The 22,563-nt window shown below is 35.3% G+C and overlaps 1 non-coding gene across 1 annotated transcript; it reads right to left on the bottom strand.

Moving 5' to 3' along the window:
• Window positions 1-16,550: 16,550 nt before the first annotated feature.
• On the bottom strand, window positions 16,551-16,775 carry LOC149176148 (small nucleolar RNA U3). The gene has a single exon (XR_016258949.1). It is a non-coding gene; the product is annotated as a small nucleolar RNA U3 (small nucleolar RNA).
• Window positions 16,776-22,563: the final 5,788 nt, after the last annotated feature.

A 22,563-nucleotide genomic window follows, 5' to 3' on the forward strand; every position in this document is an offset into this window, starting at 1 on the left:
AGCATAGGAAATGAAATAATCAATTTTACTATTAAGGAAATTAATTTATTTTTGTCCTTTGTTGTTTGAAAAGGTAGAACTACCTTCTATTCCCAAGGCATTTTATTGCATAGAGATTGTAGAATACTATGCACAGTTGCTATAGACCTAAGCCTGAAGAAAGAGAACCGCGCTATGAAAAATGACACAATGATAAGCTATTTTTCAAGAAAATCTACAAATGGCATTAAGAGGCCTCCCGCAACAAACTCAAGAAATAGAATGAAACCTTTCATAAGAAGGCCATTGTCGCCAGAAAGACTATTTAAGCATAAACATTATGATACATTTCCTAATAACCTCAATTTTTTTCTTTCCTTGAACTAAGTAGTTTCAAATCTAAGAAAGTACTAGCCTTCTAGAATTTTAGTTTGAGACAACATTGTATTTCCTAAGAATCTACATCTCTTGTGTACATTACTAAAGATGAAGATAGGAGGATTGAAAGATCCCATTTTTCGTTGATCTCATTCAAATTAACTTTTGAGATAGATATGCCCTAAGAAAGGATTCTTGTTGAAGCTTGTCACATTTTTACTTATATTTGATAGGTGAGGGAAAATTTTAGTCAAATAAATTAATAGGCTATATACATGTCTCATTGAAAAGCCAAAACACATATTTGCATCAACCAGGTAGTCTAAAAGTGAATGAAGATCTATTTAAACCAAAACATTTATGCTTTAAGGATTTGGGACCAAGTAAAGATGTTCTAATTTTTTACTTTATTGTTCTAATGTCCACATAGGATACATGAATTACTATTTGGAAAATGAGATGGTACATTTGCTACAAAAACTTTGCCGTAAACCTCAATGAAAATACCTTGATTTGGTGAATAACTGGTAGACTTGTGCTCTGCCTTTAGCTATGGTACATTCAAGAACCAACTCGAAAATAAATTGCAGTATAGAAAACAGAGAACTGAGAAACTATGGAAAATCAATCAAAACTGCAACATCTGCATTCAGTTTTTGCCTAGATTTACTGAAGACTCTGCAAGGAGGAGAAGGTGAGAATTCTAGTGGAAAACCTAGAGCATCCATCTCTCCTTTTAGAATTTTAACAATCTCTGATATATCAGGCATCAGTTTTGGGATCCTCTGCAAGCATAGTAGAGCCAGAGTAATACAAAGACTTGCCTAGTCCCTATTGTAAAGATCTTTCAAGCTCTCATCCATGAGGTCCAAAACATAAAATACACATGGGAAGAAGTATACAAGTTTTTCCAGAGGGAAAATCTAATGAAGGATGACCTATATTCCGAATTTTATAGTTGTGTCTGAAGGTATTGGCTACATAAGGTGCTTGAACATCCTCTTGTCCTACCATGTGTATAAGCATTGAGATATACTCTAAATAATTAAACTATATTTTTATTTATTTTGGATCATCTAACATGATCAAATATAATCATGGGATACCCATCGCCTCCTTCAAGTACTCTGACATTGATGTATATTATAAGCTCCCTACTTAAGAAATAACTCTAGAAGAATATTGGATAAAATATTTCAACATAATGCCTAAGGAATTAGTGAAAACATGGTGGAATAATGAGGGATGTTTTAGGTTATGGCCCAACAAGGAATACCCAACTTATATGTTGAGGTCCCCTTTCTAGTTAACACCCACTATAATGTGTAGACTATACAGTTGACTAAATGAAAATACATTCAATGAAGGATGGGTACCTCTAATCCAATCCATTATAGTTGCAAGAAAAAATTTCAATTGGGATGACATCATCTCTCTCTCTTTAAAAGATAATATCAAGAAATCCTAGAACTAATAGGAGGGTCAATAACCTCAATTCTTCATGGCATCCTTCCTCTTTTATGTTTTCTATGTAAAGCATGCCTTATTGTCATTGTCCATCAATGAGCGATTTAGGAAGAATCACTTCACATATATTGCAAGGTTTGTTGGGAATCCAACTAAATCCCATCTTATGGAAAAAAATTCCAAGACTTCCTAATCCCCATCTATAAATTCTTATTCAATGCACCTACCCAGTATGCATGTTAGAAAAAGCTAGAGAAGTAGTGCTAACAGTTGGGGACTAGTTTGTGGATAAGGATGGAACATTCTTAATGATATTTGGAGCAACCGAAACTCCCCATTTTCTACCCAAATTCATCATTGAAAAAGTAATCTTGCAAGAGATAGCATATCAAGTATATACAGGGGTAGGTGGAGCACTCTCATAGGATAATAATAATCCATGACCACACATGGCATTTCATTTGAGATCCTACCAATTGAAGGATATGAAGGAAGCCAAAGTTGATTCTAACACCTTTAATATTTTCCATTTTGGGGATATTACATTCCATATATACGATCCCAAGTATATAGTAAAAAATCATTCCAAAGCATGCAAATATAGAAGGGATTATCATATAGAATCTTGGACTAATGAAGAAAAACAAAGAAAAGTATTGAACTATTCCAAGGTCATTTTTAGAATGGGATGCAATTTCTCCTAAAGTGAAAAAGAAAGATCCTGGCCCAAGAAGGAATCCCTTTCCAAGAAGCCAAATTCCCATCTAGAAACAACGAAGATTGCACGTGGAAAGAAGCTTAAACAAGCTAGCTCAAGATATTGAGCTTAAAAGTAAGGAAAAAGAAAGAATAAAAATATAAAAGAGCATAAAATAAAAGAATAATAAGAGAGAAGAAGGCATGAAGATGAAGAAATGAAGCACCAATGAAAAGCATAAGCCAAGGCTAAGAAAGAGGCTTTCAAATCCCTACAACAAATTCAAGGACCAAATACCCAAAATGGTGCAAGTTCAATGGAAATTGACCAGGTTCAACCAATAGCAACCATTATTATAGGCAATGACTTATTGGTAAAAGAAATGGGCATCACTCCAACCAAGGCAAGGAAAATCGTTAACTTGGGTATATTTGGGTATGATCCTATACTAAACATATATTAGGGCAGAAAGAAAAGACCCTATAAACTCTCCACTTTCTTTCAGTGTCAAACACCATAGAAAGAGCCATAATACCTGACACTAGTGAAGACCCAATAACAATGGTCTCAACAAGCACATGTTTTTCACAAGTTACAGAAAGAAATGTAAAATGTGTCTTGGAAGTTATGAAGTAAAGGGATGAACGCATAACTAAGTTGGAGCAACATAACATATTTCTAAGGGCTAAAAAAATAAACTTAATGAAATAAGGTACCAAAAAGGAAAATTATCAGGCATGCGCTTATAAAGTACAAAAGTCATATACAAATATGGTCAAACAAGTCTACCCACATATCCAACAACTACACAATATTTCTACCAAGTTGTTACCACTCTAGGAATCAACCAAAGAAAAGGGTATTCAACTCAAAGGAATGTTGAACACTATAAATCAATTGGCACAATGGCCCAAATATTATCCTAATGCACCACAGAAAGTGTAACCTAGAATAAGTGAGGAAGAACTAGTTTATGACTATGTTGTTGTTAACAAAGCCTTAAAAATTCAAAGGAAATTGGAAAAGGATATCTCCAAATCAGTGGCCCAGTACCACCAGAAATACTCCTTAGCTAAAAGGTTGACTAGAAAGAATATATTTTCCTCCATTGGAGCATAGGGAGATATGATATCACAGAGGAAGTTGAAAGAGAACTAGACGAGATGTTGAATGCTAGGGAATTTCCTTTCAATGTCTTCACTAATAAGCCCACTAAAGACACCCTAAACTAGCATATTGTAGAAATCTCATATCACTATTTCAAATTACAATAGACTATCATATCACTATGGAATGATTGTTACCCAATAGAATCAAGATGATATCAAAACATTTCAAAATCTAGGCAACATACCTCCATGAGATCATGGGAGTCCAAGTGAAAGACCCAATTATCTTATAACAGTTGTCAGCCTTACGTTTTCAAAATTTGTAATTATTTTCTTTATCACATTTGAAAAGGAAAAATGAGAATTTAAAAATTTTTCACTGTCCTTGAGGGAGTCAATAAGTCCCAAGAGGTAGTTACCCATGTAACCTATACATGTATTGAATTCATGTAACCAACTCGAGAAATTATTGCATAATAGCTGTTAGAAAATTATATATTACAGAGAAATGGAACACATAAAATATTGAAAAAATATAAGCACAAAAAACGCATAAAACAAGAGAGACACAGATATACGTGGTTCACCCAGTTTGGGCTACGTCCACGGAGAAAAAGCCAGTGCTTATTATTATTATATCCATCAAACTGAAGAGATACAACTTACAACAGATCCGTTGTAACTCCCCCTTCGCTCACATTCTCCTCTCTCTTCCTCACTCAGAATACAGATCTAATATACATAGACGCAATACAATTCCCTCATATATAGTGAGGGGTTGCCTTCTAGGGCAAAAAACCCTAAACTAAACATAACTTCTACCGTCAGATCATCCGCCTAATGAACGGCCCAGATTGAATAGAAATTACTAGACTTTTACAAGGTAGTTTTACATCTGTTTTTAGCTTCGGGGGCGCTACCCACGAACCCCTGTTGTGGGACCGCTGGCCCCCAGACCCCCCAGCTGAGGGGGATCGGCCCCCCCGAACCCCCGTGGGGGGGATAAGTCCCCCCCGCATGGAGGGGTGTACAATCTTCCTGGGGTATACATCTGGCTGAGACCTTTGAATGCAGAAGATAATCAGGCTCCACAACCAACAATAGCAAACAGACAACTAAGAAACTATGGAAAATCAATCGAAACTGCAACATCTGCATTCAATTTTTGCCTATATTTACTAAAGGCTCTACAAGGAGGAGAGGGTGAGAATTATAGTGGCAGACCTGGAGCATCCATCTATCCTTTTAGAATTTTAACAATCTCTAATATATCAGGCCTCATTTCTGGATGTTGGATGTTATTAACTATTTTTGAAATATGAATAGATTAACAAATGTCCATGGAGCTGCAGGGCGAAATCTACCAACAGTAGTTGTATATTTTGAGACAAATACAAATAAAATAATGATTTGACTTCAAAAACAAATCGCAAGATTTCAGCCAAAAATGTAAAAGATAAAAGTCAATTAGACAACACCATAATGTATTAATGATAATCACAAAACCATGAACCAGTTACTTTTCTCAAAATACATTTGTCCATATACATGGAATATATTACATTTGTCCATAAATTTGTCTCCCATAAAAAAAACCGTAATCGTTGCATGTTGTGGAAAAATAAAATATTAACAGGTTCTTCTTTCAATTAAAGAGCCATGCTATGATAGACCCAAGAAAAATGATAACAACAACCCATTCGCATACTGGGCATCTATATTTATGGTGATCAATGATTTATGTTCCAGTGGATGGTGATCCGATGTCATATTTGACATCTACATATAGTCTTAAAAATGCTCTAGACATTATATCACTAGACATCTTTTCAGTGTCTGCAGAGTGATTGATGGTAAAATATTGAAATTAACAACTACAATTTATTTCTTCCTTATAAAGGAGTTTTAAATTGTCCTTCTGAACCTAATAGATGCCTTTCATCTGATTACATATCAGCTCCGAGTTGGTGAAGACTTCAATATCATTGACATCATGTTGTTTTGTCTCTTTTAGCCCTTCAACAAGGGAAATGTAATATGCCTCATTGTTTGTCATCATTCCAGGCAGTTCTCTCTTTCCATGAAATAAATGATTTGTTGCCATATTGTAAAGGACAAATTTAACAACTTCTCGACCTGGATTTTGAAAGGATACTTCAATGCATAAACGCCACTTATGCACCTTTTTTTAAACTTCAAAAATTTGGAAAATAATATAACAATAAATTCATGTTAAACAAGTAGACAATTATCTATTTCTTAATACTCAGCATGTTTTTCAGTGATATATAAGTGAAAAAAAGAAGATAATTTTTTTCACAAATTCAATGTAAGACTGACTGACAAATTCTGTTGGAGTATAAGAACCAAATTGAATGCTTTCGATATTGTTAGATATAAGTATCCCTATGGTTGTTACAATTTCATATTTCCTACTAGTAGTTTGATCCCTTAGAAATGCTAAGCCTAGAGAAAGAACTTTCACCTTGCCTTGATTGGCTAAATAGAGACAATTGATTCCTCCTGCTAGGTTGTCCTACAATTTTAGCTAAAGTTTTGTCTTACTGAAATTCTAGACTAATGAGTTCAGGTGGCATATTATCATTGTTGTACCTTTCCTAGAGACATTCTCCACTAATCTGAAGGGCGACTATTAATATGTATTTTAGTGCATGGATGTTGTTGGCAGGGGAACACATTTTTCATCTTGCAAATTATTTTGCAGCCACAACAAGAGCCTGAATTCCATCGAAGTTTTGGATGTACCCATTTTTAGAGACACATTCAAGTTCTATGATTCCTCGGATTTTAGTGAAGCGTATTTTGTTCTTGATTTTCATTTTTATGGCTTCTCATAATTTATTGAGAGCTCACCTCTAGCACACATGTCTGGTGTCCATTTGAACCAGTCTATATTTGCAGAAAGGTAGCCCAATTCAGTAACCCTTAAAAGAAAGTAACAAGTTTATTTGCATATAGATACATGCTTGCAGCCTGTTTCTTCCTATTTCCTAGCGTTGGAATAGGCTCCTATGATTTAGGAAAAACCTCCTAAATCCTAGCACAAATCTGGCTGCAAGAAGTATCTCTATTCTCTATGTACTGACTGCTCCAAGAGTATGCTCTCACTGCAAGGCTCACATACACACAACCTGTGCATACAATTAGAAAATTGATTTGGTTGCAGTTATAAAACTGCCCCACCTTTAAAATAAAAAATAAAAAAATAAAAGGATTTTATTTTGTTTAGTTAACTTGCTAAGAAAAAAGGCCACCAATCCTCTTCTCCAATTTCTTCAAACACTTCATAGATTAGTCTCACCATTATTTTTTATGCAACATTTCATTATGAATTCATTACTAAGGAGCCTATACTTAGTTAAATGAATAATATGGGTGCAACACTAAACAAGCATCAAACACAAGGATTTCACCATACAATTCACAAGCCATTCACCCTCCATGCAAGCAATGTCTTTCCAATATCAACAAGCGCAAACCTCAAGGACATATGTTATAGTGTAATTGCCGACAAATCAACAACAAGAATTCATTGATAAAAGGGCAAGAGAAATATAAAGCTCATCCTATCCATGCCATACACATTTCATTGTGCATAAATTTTACACAAGTGTAAATCCAATTATTGAACAAGATTAATACCTAGCATTTGAGCTATTACTAATCTCCATCAAAATTACTCATACTCAAGGATAGATGCATGCCAATCATGCATTCTACCATCTTCAAGGAAACTGTTGAAGATGGAATGTCTTCAACATACATCAGTTAGCCATTCCTTTTTACAATATTCTCACCCCATGAAAGGTAATCTCCTTTCCAATAGAATTGCAAGACTCAAGGAAGATTGCTATGAAGGCCACTTAATCAACTGAATTGTCCACAATGGTTCAGTCCATGAATTGGAGCTTGATGCTTGGATTAAGGTTTGGTAGCTAAGACTACCAATCAGTCCAACTAATTTAAAGTGACCTAAGTGCCTTAGCTGAGCATTGTTAAAGATGTTCTGTGAAGGCTAAGACAACTTAAACAATCTTGTAAAAGCTAAGAATTTATCCTTAGTTTTAACTCTCAATGAAGAGAGAGGAGAAGCTGCACAACCTATGTTCATGCTTGCACAAAGCATTCTACAAATGGACAAGCTCCCAACACCTCCAATTCAAGGTAATTTTTAAGGATTTTTTAAGCTTCCCTTTGAGAAGATCATTGGAACAATTTTATAATTAATTGTTATATGACCCATTTTTCTACAGTATTAACATTCTATCTCCCTCTTGCCTTTAGTTGATCTTTTATGATTGTTTCTTTAGTATAAATCCATCTCACATTTAGTATCACTGCATATCCTACAATAGTTCTCTTTTCTTCAGCTAAGAGTAGAACAACCATATCTTCTAGACGTTGAGAAGGAAAGTAGCTTAGAGCCAAAATAACATTGTTGTATTTAAATGATAGATTGTTTAACAGGATGACTTTGGTGTAATATCCTAGGGTAATTTTGTGTCCTAGGGTTTCAATTCAATTTAGGGCTTTCAACCAATAGCAATAGAAATCATGCATTCATACAATAATAGTTGCGTCTTCACATAATATTGGCATGCCATAATGACAGAGAGATAAATTTGTTTTTAAAAGACAGAGATAAATTTGTTTTTGAAAGACAGAGAGATAAATTTGTCTTATATTGCTGTGAGGAGGAGATAGAGGGGGCTCTGGCCTCGTTTGGAAGTGAGACAGATAAAGAGGAGTGCATAGCATATTGTAGTCAATTAGGAGGAAAACATAGGAGTTCAAGCCTAGTATTGGCAACCTCATCTGCTAATGGATGAATCCACGATATTGACAATATTGTTATTGTAGTCAATTAGGAGGAAAACAGAGGAGTGCAAGCCTAGTATTGGCAACCTCATCTGCTAATGGATGAATCCATGATATTGACAATATTGTTATTGTAGTCAATTAGGAGGAAAACAGAGGAGTGCAAGCCTAGTATTGGCAGCCTCATCTGCTAATGGATGAATCCACGATATTGACAATACTGTTATTGTAGTCAATTAGGAGGAAAACAGAGGAGTGCAAGCCTAGTATTAGTAGCCTCACCTGCTAATGGATGAATCCACGATATTAACAATACTATTATTGTAGTCAATTAGGAGGAAAATAGAGGAGTGCAAGCCAAGTCTTGGAAGCCTCATCTGCTAATGGATGAATCCATGATATTGAACTCCATTATTCTACTCAATTATTCTAACTTTATTAAACTTTTAATGTTTAGCAAAGATTTTGATTTTTAAATCTATGAACTGTGAACCCGACTCAATGTGAGGCTTTGACAATGGTTTGTTCTCAGGTAAACTTGCCTTCTCCAACGACTACAATCTACAAGTACAAACCAAGACGGTGCAGAAACTAGAGGCGCAGAGAAGTGAAGAGAGCGGAGATGTGGTAACAACAGAATAGGAGATGTTGACGTTAATGTGGGTGCAGTGGAATCATGGGCTGTCAAGCCTGTAAACGCCTGTGGAATAACTTGATGTCACTTGGAATAAGAAATATCTACGGGCGGTTTCACTAGAGGAGCTTAGCGAGATGCAGAGCAATCCACAGGGTTGGTGAGCTCAAGCTTGGTTCTGTCGAGAGTTTTGCGCGTGGTTTTTGTTAGAATTCAAATACCACGCACCAACTCCCTCCCTCCATTAACTCGAACAACGCATCAGAGCGGCGAGATGTGACAAAGAATCTGCAGGAATCAACTCACCACCCGAATCATTTTGAAAATAAATCTCAATTATATATATATATATATATATATTAAATCTTTACTATCCACTTAATAATTATTGATAATTAAATTAAAATGATGAAATTAAAATTAAGATTAATAATTTTATAATAGACATGTCTATTATTATAATTATGTAAGAAATTGTTAGAATAAAAAATATAAGTTGTATAATCTACACTACTCAGAGTACCTAAAAAAGTTTATTGAGGATGCTAATCTATTTATACATTTAAAAACACTTTTAAAATAATAAGAAATCACAATCTCCCAAAATTATATCACCATAAACCTCTTAAATAATTATAAATTCAAATCTAGAGAAAATAAAGTATAATCTACACTACTCAAAGTACCTAAAAAAAAGTTTATTGAGGGTGCTAAATCTATTTATACATTTAAAATAATAAGAAATCACAATCTCCCAAAATTATATCACCATAATCCTCCTAAATAATTATAAATTCAAATCCAGAGAAAATAAAATATGTGCATCTCTCAAGGTTCTCTAAATAATTTATAAAATAAATTTTATTTATATATATTATTGTAATATATAAATATATATGTGTGTGTGAGAGAGAATTAAAAGGTTAAGAAGATTAGTATTATAATAAATATTTTGAAATTATAATTTAAATTAGATTTATATAAGATATTTTATGAAAAAAATTAAAAAATAATTTTTTATTTTTCTATTAATAAAAAAAATCCTAATAATTTTTTTTTGTTTTGTTAATAACACACAAAAATAACACATAGTGAGTTCTAAATAGATATGGTTAGAAGCATTATAAGAAACAAAAATATCCACCACATTTTAGACATGGTGTACAACATATATCGTCATAGACTATATTCACATGTGATACGAATAATGTATGCATGGAAAAGTTTATTGATGTAGTTGGAGCTTGTTTTAAATTATTACTATTATTATTATTAGAAATGGAAAGATAAAAAAATTTGCCAACTCTCGTGAGAATTATTACCCTTTATTTAGTTATCCATAACTTTCCACTCAAACTACAAGGTTATCCCCATGATATTCGACCACAGTCAAGTCTTATATGCAAACCTGACTTTTCAATAGCACAAAAATTTACAGTTAATACCTTTTGTTTTCTATGCATCTTTATTAGTATTTTTAAATACTTGATAGCATGAGTATCTTAAATTCACTTTAATGAATCTTTAATGTGCTCTTATGATATTAAATGGCTAAAGGAAGAAGTACTTCGATGTTTTTATTGTCAGTGAGGCTCTTTAATGGTTTTTTTGTTAGCTCATGTTTTTATGGAGTTTAAAAAAAAATATTATGAGTTTATTTTTCTATCTTATTTTGTTGGGGAAAAATTTGAGAGATTGTTTCTTTTTTAGTTTTCAATTATTTGAAAAATTAAGGTTTGGGATTTGTTGATGCAGGTTTTTGGACTTTTTGTCAACAAAGGGGATGTGGCTTAGATCGAGGCTGTTTGAATAACCTAATTTGTTTAAAGTAGTTACTCTCGACTGGTTTAAAGGCTTCGTTAACCTTTGGATCTCTTCCTCTTGCAAAGAAAAGAGGCAAGAGAATCCTAAGGTTACCTAGTTGTTATATGTACACTAATCCTAAGATATTTTCTATGTTAAATATGCCTAAACTACTTGTTAAATAGCCATTATGTATAATATACAAAACTAAATTACATTAATTGATACAATAATTATACAAAAGTATGATACAAAGGAATAAAACCATAAACTATTGTAAATGGTGAAGAATGAATAATATTCACTTCATGCAATCACTACAAGGAAAATACCTTTTAGCAGAGGTTTTCGTGGAAGCCCCTATAAAAATTACCCAAAAATTTGTTTGTAGCAGATGTCACCTGCAGAGATGGGCGGGTAGATGTTTTAGTGGATGTTCTTAGGATGGTGCATCTAAAATTTACAAACGCACTGATGCTTTACTATCCATATAAGCATTGGTGCTGCATATAACATGGTGCATTATGGAAAATTTATTTTTATAAAATAAAAAAACATGGTGTGCTAAATACCACAACACACCAGTGCTTGAATCGTCGATAGCAGTGGTGTCCTTCATATAGTCAAACGTATCGGTGCATACAACAAAGGAGCATTTCTCTAGTTTTAAATTTTAGAAAAATGCAATGTTATTTTCCAACGATGCTCCAGTGTAGTAAACTTAATAAAATGCCCCGGGGCATTTTCTAAAGTGCACCACTAGGAAGTTTTTAATTTCTAAAAAAAGAGCGATGCTATAGTAAAAACACAACACTGGTGCAGTACCTGTATAGAAACACCCCGAGGCGTCTCAAGAAAATCACTGCGATATTTTTCAATAAAAAAAAAATGTTGTGATTTTAGATATATCCCACACTGGTGTTGTTAGAGAAATGCACCGAATGACGGTTAAAAAAAACCCTCCCGACCGTAATTTTCATTTTTACCATCTACAATGTGGGAGAGCTCTGAAGCATCAGTGCCACTCTTGCCACATACAAGCGCCCTTACATTGGTGCTTCTCTTGCTCAGCGTCCTTCCATACTGTGGTCACTTTCTGAGTTTCCAATTTTTTCACACTGTGTTAAAATCTGTTTTTCTCCATTACGTGTCCACAATGCTTCCTTGATGACCAAATGTCCGGGTAATGTCTATGTTTCTTTCTAATTTAATTTTTTAGCAGATTAGAATTGCAAATTAGGTTAAATTTGCCACTGTTTTTGAAAAAATAAATTCACCGTGTGGTGCGCTCGATACGTTCGGCTCGCACCAATAGCGGTGCACCCCGTAAATTTACAGGGTGCATTACATTTCAGTGCATGAACATAATGCGTCGTCATTATTGCGGCGTGTTTTGTAAATGAAAACACATCAGGAAACAAGTGTCCCACACCGTTATCAAAAGTTAAATTTGTGAACCAACAACGGTGCGTCATACTTATGTGCACACCGATACCAGTGCGGTTATAGTTTAAAGCACACTAACACTGATGCATGACTGTTTTTTAACGTACCGGTGACTTTTTTTTAATTGAAATTTATGTTTCCATATCTATAAATGTATGTTTCAGTAATAAAAAAAATGTATTTAATGTATGAGGATGATGTATTTTATATGTCAATCATGTAGCAAAGACGTCAGCAGAGGGAGCAAGAACATGAGTAAGATCAACAGGCGGACCCATACAATATGGCCTGAACATGGCAGACTAGAGAGAGGGGGAGGGATTTATACCCTCACCGTATTACTGCAACAACCTGAGAGTTCTTAATGAATGTAGGCCTCCTCAAGTAATATGAGGAGGCTACATCCCTAAAGGCGCACTATGTCTTAGTGGCGCATATGATCCACCGATGGAGTGCCCAAGAGCAGGCTTTTCGTTTCGGTCCTAGGGCCTGGTATAGGCCCACTGAGGAGGACATATACTTTATCATTGGCCTATCCAGGAGGGGAGGATTTTCCATAGTTCCATGATGTTCCACACGGGGTTGCAACTAAGTGTTAGTTTCCTTACACTCAAAGATATGTCGATCCTCATGCGGTCCATCCATCAGATTCTCAAGTTCGTAGTGGACAACTATGGATTTATTCTTTTGCTGTATAGGAGGCTAGGTGCCTCTCATTATTAGTCAACACCATTGCATAGTCTAGTAGTGATGGGTTGTGCATTAGTTGGCCTTTTTTGTATTATGTTGATTCTTTGATTCAGATGCCATGTTGCATCAAATGGTCTGCCATTTTTTTGAGGTAGTTTTGCATGGCTTTAGATAGATGTTGTGCGTTGAGACATGGGAGGGAGACCTTCCCTTTCACTTCCAAGCTTTTTTCTTTATTTTTTGAGAGGTTTCCAAAGACGAGGCCTACATTTGACCGTCACCCTCCTAGGACGATATCTGAGGTCTGGATGACCATGTGGGGGAAGATGGTAACCAAGAGGGGCCTGCTAGAGTATCCGACCAGGATTTCTCCCGAGGCACTAGCGCTACTAGCTAGTGAGCATGACCATGTGTTTGTCGCGTTAGCGTTTCCATACACAAAAATTGATTGGAGAGGGTGTCCCAACATCCTCTTCATAACGGCTGAGCCTCCAGATGATATAGGTAATATTAGTGTTTTCTTTAAATTAATCTAGTTTCATTTTCTTGTTTTAATGAATTAGAATAAAATTTATTCTAGCACATTCTTTAACTTGTTTTATTAAAAATTTTAATGACACTTTCTAATTATTTTTGTGTACTATATATTTTGCATACATCGGGTCATTTGATGGGGACATGCCTCCCCCCCACTGCCAGATGGAGGAGATGAGGAGATGGGTGAGGCCCAAGAGGGTGAGGCACATCCTCAGGGGGGCATGGGTGTCCAGGGCCATAGGGTTGGTCTGTGATTTCGGATGGACTACTACGACAGATTGGCTGAAGGTTTAGTTTGGCAGGGAGTCCACCCTACAAGGATTCAAGATATCAGCATGGATCCGATGTTCGTAGATCTCTACGGGGATTGTCTAGTAAGATGATGTCTCTTATGTGGCATATCATCAAAGCTAGTAGGGAACTGACAACGATGAGGGATGCAGGTCAGCATCATCCAGCGACAGATACATCAAGTGAGGGTGGTGATGATGATGATCATGATCATGATGATGAGGGTGGTTATCATGATGCTTCTGGTAGTCCCACCCTATTAGATCATTTCTATGATTAGGGTGTCGGTGATCCTTTTGGTAGTACACCTCCCGTCAGTCACCTGATGATGAGATGCTAGAGCTAGAGAATGTGCCTTATGTTATTTGAGTTCACCAGAGTTCGTCTGATGATGAGATGCTAGAGCTAGAGGATGTGCTAGAGTTCACCAGAGTTATTTGACTTTTTTGTGTGTGTGTGTGTGTATTAAGTACATAAACATGAAAAAATAAAATTCACCATATATATATATGGTGCATTTTATTTGTTCATGTTTATGTACTTAATTTATATGTTGGTGTTGATGTGTATATTGTTAGGTCATGTTAGATATGTTAGATAGATGTGTATGTGATAACACTTATTTGACATGAGATTTATATTAATTTGAGGATGTGTGTGGTGATGATGTTAGATAACAATGTTTGTGTTTTGTTATATGTGATCACGATGATGATGTCCCGTTAGATTATTACATTTGTGTACTAGCTAATGACATTTATATATGCTAGAGGTATATATAATTAGATGATGGTAGTGAATTCAAATATGTATCTTAGATAGTACCACTTATTATAGATAATTTTGCACACAATCAACTACAAGAACTCGTTCTCTTCCCACAAAGTGCATTACTTGCATGCTAGCATTAATAGAATTAGAAAAAACTAATAATGCACTAAAGAATTGAGAATTAAAGGAAATAAGATAAGAGACTGACAAATTTTTATTTCTTATTCATATGACCACCAGTTTATTCTTATAATCTATGTACATTCATACTCTATGTTGTGACTCTGCATATGCATCATTTTTTCTCCACTAGATACAACCAAATGTTTGTCTTATCTTTCTTCCTTTGATCCTTTTTAGCTTTATTATTTCTTCTACCCATTACTTCACCCATATTTCATCATTGATTTGTTCCTTGCTCTTAAATAGAGGTTTGGAGATTGAATAGTCACAACAGTTCATCTTGCTCATCCATTTCCAAAATCAATTAATAATTCCTCACACAGGTTATCCACTGATTTTTCATAGAATACCATAAGGAACATGGAACTATAAAAAGGCATGATCCATAATGTTGTAGCAAAGTCTAAACATTGTAACAATAATGCAGAGTCACAACACTTAACAACAAGGTGGAGTTGCTACACTATAATAGCAAGGTGGAGTTGTAGCATTGTTTCAACAAGGTGGATTTGCAACACTATAATAACAAGGTGGAGTCATAACACTCTTATTTCATACTCTAGAATACTAACTAAAAATGATTGATGTATATTGCTTTAGGAAAAATATGCTCCTACATGAGTTGATCCAAGCATAAGACATTTACGTCAGCTAGCAATGTCACTTTTCATACAACATTAATCCCATCAAAGATGAGTATTGTGTGATGTTACCCCGCTCGAAGTTTGTGATGTTCTTTTAGGAAAACCTTTTATGTGGAAACATCATGTTGTTTATGATTCTTTTCCCTATATTGTCATTGTTACTCTGGGAGGTCATCTCTATAGGGTAACATAGGTAGTTCAAACTACTACAATTTCATTAACCTTGGAAAAATAGTGCCCAAAAGTAATCTTGTAGACTGCAAAATTTATCCTCTTCATAGTTGAGTCAGAAGATGAATGGAAGGTCGATGTGACCACCATAGCCTTATCATATGGCCTCTCTACAAAACAAAATTAGGTGGATCGGATTGTAAATGCATATAGTGATACATTTGCTTCACCTGTTATAGTTCCTCTACACTAGTAGATACAAAAATCAATTGACTCGATACCTAGTGCTTCTTTATCTAATGGCCCAAATATATAGACACTCTCTTTTGGAGAATAAAGAAATAAAATATTGGATTCATGAGCTCATTCAAAAGCGGCACATTTAACTGAGCTTCTTGACTTATAGGAGCCCAATTATGTTAGTGTAGAAGAAGGATGGGACATGGAGACTTTGTATTGCTAAGCACATCCCCCTATGGGAGCCCAATTATGTTAGTGCAGAAAAAGGAAAAGACATGGATACTTTGTATTGATTATAGAGTCCTAAATAAAATCACTATAAAGAGAAGATACTCGATCTCTCAAATTGAATTGAAAATCTTCTTGATCAACTTAAGGGAGCCAAGTTATTTAATAATATTGATCAAAATGCATGCTACCATCATGTCTGAATTAAACAAATTGATGTATTGATGAACACCGTGAGAACGCACGCTCCTTCACCGCCCGGAAACGGAAATGGAAATTAAAAACCATGAGAACGCATGCTCCTTCACCGGAAATGGAAAATACTTGACGGAAAATAGATTAAAAACCGTGAGAACGCCGCACGCTCCTTCACCGGAAATGGAAAATACTTGACGGAAAATAGATAAAAAACCGTGAGAACGCAAGGGAAAAAAAAAAAAGTGAATCCGTCAGAACGCTCTCAGGCCTTCACCGTGTGGAACTGAAATGTCACAGACGGGACGGTCATCGGGAGAAGGATGGGAGTGGAAACCCCCAGCCATCACAGCATTCGCGCTCTGGCCCGAGAGCCATCGTTCATCTTCCGGATTTTTGTGCTTGTCTGAATAGGAATCTACGCAGACTTTGACGTACAACCTATAGAACAGATCCTGTTCAAGTAAGGTCGTGCTTATGAATGCCCACTCCGCCTATTATATACGCCTTCCTCATTCCTTTGCGAAACGCATGTGGGAAAATAACGTTTCTGTTTTGCTTTCCGAACGTCGCAAAACTATATTTTGCAACCATTTCTATACTTCATTTCCATTCTAATTCTATTTTCACTTGCATTCTTGTGTCTTCCGTCAATCGATTCGCTTCGTCCTCCCACATTTATTCTTCCACGACTCCCATTAATAATCTACACTGCGTAGAGTACCTAAAAAGGTTAACAGCACATAAGAATAACACATGATTTAAATATAATTAGAAGTGAGTTCTAAATACATATGGTTAGAAGCATTATAAGAGCTTGTTTACTTTTTTTCATTATTATTATTAGAAATGGAAAGATAAAAGAATTTGCCAACTCTCGTGAAAATTATCACTATTTATTTAGTTATCTATAACTTTCCACTCAAACTACAAGGTTATACCCATGATATTCGATCACAATCAAGTCTCATATGCAAACTTGACTTTTCAATAACACAAAAATTTACAGTTAATACCTTTTGTTTTCTATGCATCTTTATTAGTATTTTTAAATACCTGATAGCATGAGTACCTTAAATTCACTTTAATGAATCTTTAATGTGCTCTTATGATGTGTGTGAAGAAAATGCTATTAAATGGCTAAGGGAAGAAGTACTTCGATGTTTTTATCGTTATTGAGGCTCTTTATAGTATTAAGGAGGCGTTTGGTCAGCTCATGTTATTATCGAGTCTTAAAAAATTTTTTTTATGACTTTATTTTTCTATCTTACCTCGCTTTGGAGAATTTTGAGAGACTGATTCCCCTTTAGTTCTTGATTATTTGAAAATTTAGGGTTTCAGATCTATTGAAGCGGGTTCTTTTATTTTTTGTCAACAAAGGGGATGTGGCTTTTTGATTTTTTGTCATACAACATTAATCCCATCAAAGATGAGTATTGTGTGATGTTGTCCCGCTCGAAGTTTGTGATGTTATTTTAGGAAAACCTTTTTATGTGGAAACATCATGTTGTTTATGATTCTTTTCTCCTATAGTGTCATTGTTACTATGGGAGGTCATCTCTATAGGGTAACATAGGTAGTTCAAACTACTACAATTTCATTAACTTTGGAAAAATAGTGCCCAAAAGTAATCTTGTAGACTGCAAAATTTATCCTCTTCATAGTTGAGTCAGAAGATGAATAGATAGTCAATGTGACCACCATAGCCTTATCATATGGCCTCTCTACAAAACAAAATTAGGTGGATAGGATTGTAAATTCATATAGAGATACCTTTGCTTCACCTGTGATAATTCCTCTACACTACTAGATAAAAAAATCAATTGACTCAATACCTAGTGCTTCTTTATCTAATGGCCCAATATATAGACACTCTCTTTTGGAGAATCAAGAAATAAAATGTTGGATTCATGAGCCCATCCAAAAGGGCCACATTTAACTGAGCTTCTTGCCTTATAGGAGCCCAATTACGTTAGTGTAGAAGAAGGATGGGACATGGAGACTTTGTATTACTAAGCTCATCCCCCTGTGGGAGCCCAATTATGTTGGTGCAGAAGAAGGATAGGACATGGATACTTTTTATTGATTATAGAGACCTAAACAAAATCATATCAAGAGAAGATACTCGATCTCTCAAATTGAAAATCTTCTTGATCAACTTAAGGGATCCAAGTTATTTAGTAATATTGATCTAAATTCATGCTACCATCAAGTTTGAATTAAACAAATTGATGTATTGAAGAACACCTTCAAATCTAAAGAAATTTATTTTTGAGTGGTTGGTCATGCATTTTGGATTTACTAATGCTACATCAACATTCATGAGGACGATAGATGATATCCTACAACTATTCATGAACTCTTTTGTGGTTCTATATTTAGATGATATCCTCATCTTCAGTATAACATGGGTAGAACATTTGTAACACATTCAATAGGTCTTGAGCACCCTACGACAACATAAGTTGTATGCCAATATTGAGAAATACTCATTTGGCATGTAGAGAATTTAATATTTGGGATACATCATGGATGAACATGGGGTGCATGTGGACCTAACCAAGATCCAAGTCATTTGTGATTGGCCAATCTTGATGAATACTTTAATATATCTCTATATCTTCGTGCGTCTTGCTAACATCTATTGAAGTTTTGTGTTGAGGTTCTCTCATATTTCTTGTCCCTTAGGTAAAGTGACCAAAGGTGGACATAAACAAAATCTTTCCTAGTTTGAGTCACAACAAAAATCATTTGAGTATATAAAATATTGAATGGGATTTGCACAAACCCTCTCTTTGCTAGACTTGCATTAGCCATTTGAGATTGAGATAGATTCCTTCGACTATGTTATCAATCCATTCCTCAATAAGGACATACATTGGCTTATCATAGTGAAATAATATCTGATATTGTTGGTAGATACCCACTTATGAAAATGAGATGTACTTCATCATGTAAACATGTCAATGGTAGAAACATTATATTTTAGGGAAAGAGACAACCATCCAAACTAATCAGATGCCTTTGCAATGATGCAAACATAAGAGGATTTATAGAATGACCTCCATAAAAAATGGTACACATACTTGCAACAATTCCTCTTGAACATCAAGTGCAAGAACGGTAGCACCAACCACATTATAGACTACCTCAGTCAACCCTTGGTTATGGAACTAACCATAATTCTTAACTCATGTGGGATGAGACCAACTTCACTATTACATGCGAGACACTAATTGTAGGAAAAAATGTTTGAGATTTCCACCTCTACAATGTGCTCTTGTACTAGCTAGGTGATCTTTATGTTTCATCAAGTGAGCATGCCTAGTTGATTTAGGAGGCACATTATAGTTGGGTGGTAGTGAAATTTGGTGTGGATAAGAGAGTAACATTACTTCATAAGTGTTTTTGTTGGCCAAAGCTATGACAAGATTCTAGCTAGCATATGAGATTATGCACTAGTTGTGCCATCGCTAAACCAATCATCAAGAAGCAATGTTTTATGTCAGGTTTTGTGTATATGTGTTCATTGATTGGTTCTTGAATATGGCCAATTTGGCACCATGCGAGAAGAGTAAATCCATTGCTAAACTCTTCATTGATTATGTTTGGGTTCATTTTTACCTACCTTGGACCATTATTTTAGATAGGGATGACATGTTCCTAAGTACCTTCTAGTGCAATCTATGGTCTCTTATGTATACTAAGTTGACCACATCGACTATTTTTCACCCCGAATAGATGGATAAATATAAGCAGTCAATATGATGATTGTGCATATATTACACATGTACAACTCTATGCATCTACATACATTTTATGAAATACTTCCATATGTTCAACAGAACTATAATAAATCCCTTCATGGATCTATTGGCCATATTCCTTTATAGCTATGCTCGGGGTTCTAGCCATTAGCCCCTATTAATGTAGCTTTTCTGATTACATCTTCACCTACAGTTTCTTCCCATGCTTAGTGTTAGTTCCAGTCTTTGCAGCCTGTCACCAGGGATCAAAATGGGCTCTTACTATGTCTGGTTTTCAGAGATGTTTTTCACATGAGTTTCAGTGCAAACCTGTCCTAAGTATGTCCATCGGAAGTAGCTCGGAAAAATATTTCCAACGGTATATCACACTCCTGTAACCGGTTTTTGGATCAGAAGAGATGATCAAAATGAATGATTAATTCTTGGTTATGCATGTTTTGAGGTCATTTGCTGCACACAGGGACAAGTTTACTACAAAATCAGTTTCTGAAGTAATGGACAGGGATTTTACAAAATTGAAAGAGTTTTTTTGTCAATCACATACCAAATAACAAAAACCTCCTTCATTTTATGCATAGATGTTACTATGTGGGAGATATGCAGTGATATTTTAAGCCTACATTAAAACAAAACAAATTTTACATTTGTTTTACTGTTTTAGTCATTATAGTGTGGCGCCATTTTACAACAGATGGAAAGTAATTTTGAGAAACCCAAGGAGGTTTATGTCAACCACAAGCCATATAACAAAAAATTCTTTTAGTTTATTCACAGGTGTCGTGAACTGGAATATTTGACTAGATCTTTTCAGCCTATTTTTACAGATTTAAATATTTAATGATTTCTTGTTCTAGAGATTATCTGGTGGCATAGATTCCGACCAATTGGAAACGAATTTATAAAATTTGAGAGAGGTTTTTCTCACACATGACATTATCTACAAAAACCTCTTTCAGTTTTGTAACAGGTGTTATGGTTCAAGAGATACGAGTTCATCTTTGAGCCCTATTTTCATAAATTCGGTCCAAAATTAATGTAACTGATTCTATCTTGAGAGAGATGGTTGAGCTCAACTCCCTTAGTACAGGGATGAGCTAATTGTATATATTTGATGAATTTCAGAGTGTAATGGTTCAATTTTGGCAGTAGAGAGGCTGCTTGGCATTGTGTAAATTTTTCCTGAATATCATTTTAATAAAGCAGTTTTCTGCCCTTTGGACCTAGAATCCATCACGGTGTTATTGTTCAGTATGTTTTTCATGTAACTCACATATTTTGTTTTCTCTACCTTGTTACAACATTATCTAAGAGATATGTTAGGAATTCATCTGTAACAATGCTCCTTTCATGATGATTTTGCTGTTAGATGTAATGGTTGTCTTTGCAGAATTCATCCTTTGCTAGATGCCCTGTTGAGCAACCTCGTGTTTCTCTTTTGTTTAACCCTACTACTGGAGATCCATCCCCTGTTTGATGCCTGCAGGGCAGTGGGCTTTCTCCCCTCTATTATTCTCACATTTGCAATCTTCTATCTGGCTGAACATGGAACTTAATTTGCCACAAGTTTGCCGGTAGAAACTGGCATTGACTCCATAGCCCAATCGTCCTTTCTCTTGTTGTTTCAACCCAAAACCTTTCAAACAAATCCCTACACTCCATAACTAGCCTAAAATTTCATTTATTGCGGCCACATCTTTTTGGCAAAGAGAGAGCCCTCTCTGGTCTGGCAGGGCTAGATGCCAGATCGAAAGCTTGGTCTGTGGTTACCTCGGAATGGCCTTTTCTTAGCCTTGAGTTTCATTCTGAGTGCTAACATATTTGCGCCATTACCGGGGACGAGGTGACAGATATTCTCCCGGAAAGATCGTTCAAGTTGCAGATCTGATTGCTGATGGTGGACAATAGTCAGACACATATGAAGGCTGAAATCATCTACCTGACGACTCCATTGTTTGAAATCCCGAGTTTCAAAGTATTGATGGTGGCTCCACTGGCTAAATGAAGGACTCAGATGTTGTTTCTATTTGTTCAAGGTATTCATGTATCGATTTTTCTAATCTTCCTAGTTTTCCTAATCAATTATCGAAGGATGCATATATTTTGAGCAATGGCCCTAAATTCAATGGGGAAGATCTGACTTTGACTCTTGAACATGTAGAAAATTTCAAAACATTTATAGAATCTCTTAGAGTCAAAAAAGAGGATATTTTTATCAGATTGTTCTATGATTCGTTTCAAGGGAAATGTAGACAATGGATCAAAAGTTTTCCTATCAGATCTATTAAGTCATTTGCAGATTTTTGGCATATCTTTCTTGAAACATGGATGGAGAAAGAGGAAGAATTCGAAATAGAGGCGGCCTCTATTCAAGGCTTTAGAGAATGGGAAGATATGTGCACGGATGATGAGGTAGATGAGAACTTTGCTTCATCTCTTTCTTCTTATTTGAAGTCTTGTCGATGTAGCCATGAAGTTAAGCTCAATTTTTTGCAAG

Source organism: Pinus tabuliformis, chromosome 4_1 (assembly GCF_031772625.1).
Source record: "Pinus tabuliformis cultivar Carrire ecotype Pingquan chromosome 4_1, CPIR1, whole genome shotgun sequence".
NCBI classification, from domain to species: Eukaryota; Viridiplantae; Streptophyta; class Pinopsida; order Pinales; family Pinaceae; genus Pinus; species Pinus tabuliformis.